Source organism: Rutidosis leptorrhynchoides, chromosome 7 (assembly GCF_046630445.1).
Source record: "Rutidosis leptorrhynchoides isolate AG116_Rl617_1_P2 chromosome 7, CSIRO_AGI_Rlap_v1, whole genome shotgun sequence".
Taxonomy (NCBI): Eukaryota; Viridiplantae; Streptophyta; class Magnoliopsida; order Asterales; family Asteraceae; genus Rutidosis; species Rutidosis leptorrhynchoides.
This window is the reverse complement of record NC_092339.1, coordinates 90,761,907-90,765,703: the sequence shown is the minus strand read 5'-3', so window position 1 is coordinate 90,765,703 and position 3,797 is coordinate 90,761,907.

Here is a 3,797-nt window from a genome sequence, read left to right as displayed (position 1 = left end):
ACTATACATACTATATCAGGTCCTGTGGACTTAATAAAAGGAATGGGAAAGGCAAAATTCATGTTACCAAATGGTACGAATTTTCTGATAAATAATGCCTTATTTTCTCCCATGTCAAAGAGAAATTTGTTAAGTTTATCTGACATATACCAAAATGGATATGATTATCAGTCAGTGACAACAGAAAATGAAAAATATTTAAGTATCACTGATAAGAATCGTGTAATTGAAAAACTACCAAGACTTCATTCTGGTTTACATTATACACATATAAATGTACCTGAAGTAAATGTGGTAGTTAAAGAAAAATCATGTGATCCTGTAATGATCGGTTTGTGGCATGAGAGATTAGGCCACCCAGGATCAACAATGATGAAAAGAATAATACAAAATATACATGGACATCCATTGGCGGATCAAAGGATCCCTCATGATGCACTTATCCCATGTACATCATGCTCACTTGGAAAGTTGATAATAAGACCATCACCTCTTAAGGTTGAAAAAGAATCACCAATGTTTCTTGAAAGAATTCAAGGTGATATATGTGGACCAATTCATCCACCATGTGGACCATTTAGATATTTTATGGTTCTAATAGACGCATCTAGTAGATGGTCTCATGTTTGTCTATTATCAAGTCGAAATATGGCATTTGCAAAATTTCTTGCTCAAATTATTAAATTGAGAGCACATTTCCCTGATTATACTATTAAAAGGGTGAGACTAGATAATGCCGGTGAGTTTACGTCTCAAGCATTTAATAACTTTTGCATGTCTATTGGAATTATTGTTAAACATCCCGTTGCCCATGTGCATACACAAAATGGTTTAGCTGAATCATTAATTAAACGATTGCAGCTAATAGCTAGACCATTGATAATGCGAACAAAACTCCCAGTATCTGTATGGGGCCATGCAATTTTGCATGCTGCATCATTGATTCGCATTAGACCAAGCGCAAGTCATACATATTCTCCCTTGCAACTTGCTTTTGGCCATCAGCCAAATATTTCCCACCTTAGAACATTTGGTTGTACGGTTTATGTCCATAACGCACCACCACAATGCACTAAAATGGATCCTCAAAGAAGGATGGGAATATATGTTGGATATGGAATATCTTCAATAATAAGATATATTGAACCTATGACGGGTGATGTTTTTACATCACGTTTTGCTGATTGTCACTTTAATGAAACATTATTTCCTAGATTAGAGGGAGAAATAAAAAATAAAGAAAATGATGTTTCATGGTGTGAACCTCAATTAATGTATCTTGATCCTCGCACAAAAGAATGTGAGACCGAAGTTCAAAAAATAATGCATATGCAAGAACTTGCGAATAAATTGCCTGATGCATTTACAGATACAAAAAGAGTGACTAAATCATATATACCAGCAGCAAATGCTCCAGCTCGAATTGAAATTCCAAAAACTGGCAATAATGTCATTCTTGAGTCTTTGCCACGCCAGAAACGTGGGAGACCAATTGGTTCCAAAGATAAAAATCCTTGAAAAAGAAAATCAGCTGATAATGAGGTAAAAGAAAGTGTTCAAGAAGAACTACAAATCAATACTCCTTCTGCAGAGGAGATTGATGATGTCAATACGGAATTTTCAATCAATCATGCACATTCAAAAATATTATGGAACCGAAATGAAATGAAAAATCTTGATGAGATATTTTTATATAATGTTGCATATGACATCATGAATGATGATGATGATCCAGAACCAAAATCTGTCATGGAATGTCAAAATAGACATGATCGGGATCATTGGAAAGGAGCAATACGAGCTGAATTTGAATCGCTCAATAAAAGAAAAGTTTTCGGATCTATCATTCTCACACCTAAAGATGTGAAACCTGTGGGATATAGATGTGTTTTTGTGCGAAAAAGAAATGAGAAAAATGAAGTTACAAGGTATAAAGCTAGACTTGTAGCTCAAGGTTTTTCTCAAAGACCGGGAATTGATTATGAGGAAACTTATTCTCCTGTTATGGATGCAATTACTTTTAGATACTTAATCAGCCTGGCAGTTTCTAAAAATTTAGAAATGCATCTCATGGATGTTGTGACTGCTTATCTTTATGGATCACTTGATAGTGATATATATATATATATATATATATATATATATATATATATATATATATATATATATATATATGAAGATACCTGAAGGATTTAAGGTATCAGAAGCAACCAATGCAAAACCCAAAGAAATGTACTCAATCAAGTTACAAAGGTCTTTATATGGGTTGAAACAATCGGGTCGCATGTGGTATAAACGATTAAGTGATTACTTGATAAGCAAAGGGTATACCAATAATCTTATTTGCCCATGTGTTTTCATTAAGAAAACAACATCCGGATATGTGATCATAGATGTTTATGTTGATGATCTTAATATCATAGGTACAAATAAAGAGATCCATGAAGCTATTCAACTTCTAAAGAAAGAATTTGAAATGAAAGATCTCGGAAAAACCAAGTATTGCCTTGGTTTACAAATTGAACATATGCCTAATGGTTTACTTGTACATCAAACAACATATACTGAAAAGATTTTAAAACGTTTTAATATGGACAAGGCAAAACCATTAAGTACTCCTATGGTTGTTAGATCACTTAATGTTGACACTGATCCATTTCGTCCCTGTGAAGATCATGAAGATATCCTGGGACCAGAAGTACCATATCTTAGTGCAATTGGAGCTCTTATGTATCTTACAAATTGTACAAGACCTGACATTTCTTTTGCAGTTAATTTGTTGGCAAGGTTCAGCTCAGCTCCTACCAAAAGACACTGGAATGGGATCAAACAATATTTCGATACCTTCGAGGAACTACTGATTTAGGATTATTTTATTCTAACGAATCGAAACAAGATTTGGTTGGTTATGCAGATGCAGGTTATTTATCTGATCCACATAAAGCTAAATCTCAAAATGGATATGTATTCCTAAATGGAGGTACCGCAATATCATGGCGTTCTCAAAAACAAACACTTGTTGCAACATCATCAAATCATGCCGAAGTGATTGCATTACATGAAGCTACTCGGGAATGTTTTTAGTTGAGATCAATGACACAACTCATTACTGATTCTTGTGGACTAGAACGCGATAAAAGTCCAACAACTATCTATGAAGATAATGTAGCTTGCATAACACAGATGAAAGAAGGGTATATCAAAAGTGACCGAACAAAACACATACCTCCTAGATTCTTCTCATACACTCAAAATCTCATTAAGGACAACCAGATTGAAATGAGATATGTTCAGTCCAGCAAAAACTCTGCTGACCTTTTCACCAAAGCACTTCCAACTGCTATTTTCAGAACACACGTTCATAATATTGGCATGAGGCATGTTCAGAAGATGTAACAACTCAGGCGTTGCCTACTTGAGGGGGAGTCAATTCTATGCTGCACTCTTTTTCCCTTAGCTAAAGTTTTATCCCAATGGGTTTTCTTTAGCAAGGTTTTTAACGAGGCAGTACTAGTTATTCTCTAATAAAATTGTCATCCAAGGGGGAGTGTTATAAAAGTCAATATTGGATGCTAATTTTATTATTATTATAGATATTGTATAGTAGATTTTTTTGAGTATAAATATGTGTGTTATGAGTTCATAATTCACACACTTCAAACATATATAAAACACATACTTCTCTCATATTCTCTCTATATACTTATTAGTCTACAGTCAAGAACCAGGCCACTAAAGATAGTTATAAGCCTACTGAATTATAACAGATATTAGTTAAAGTTACGGAGTATATTATT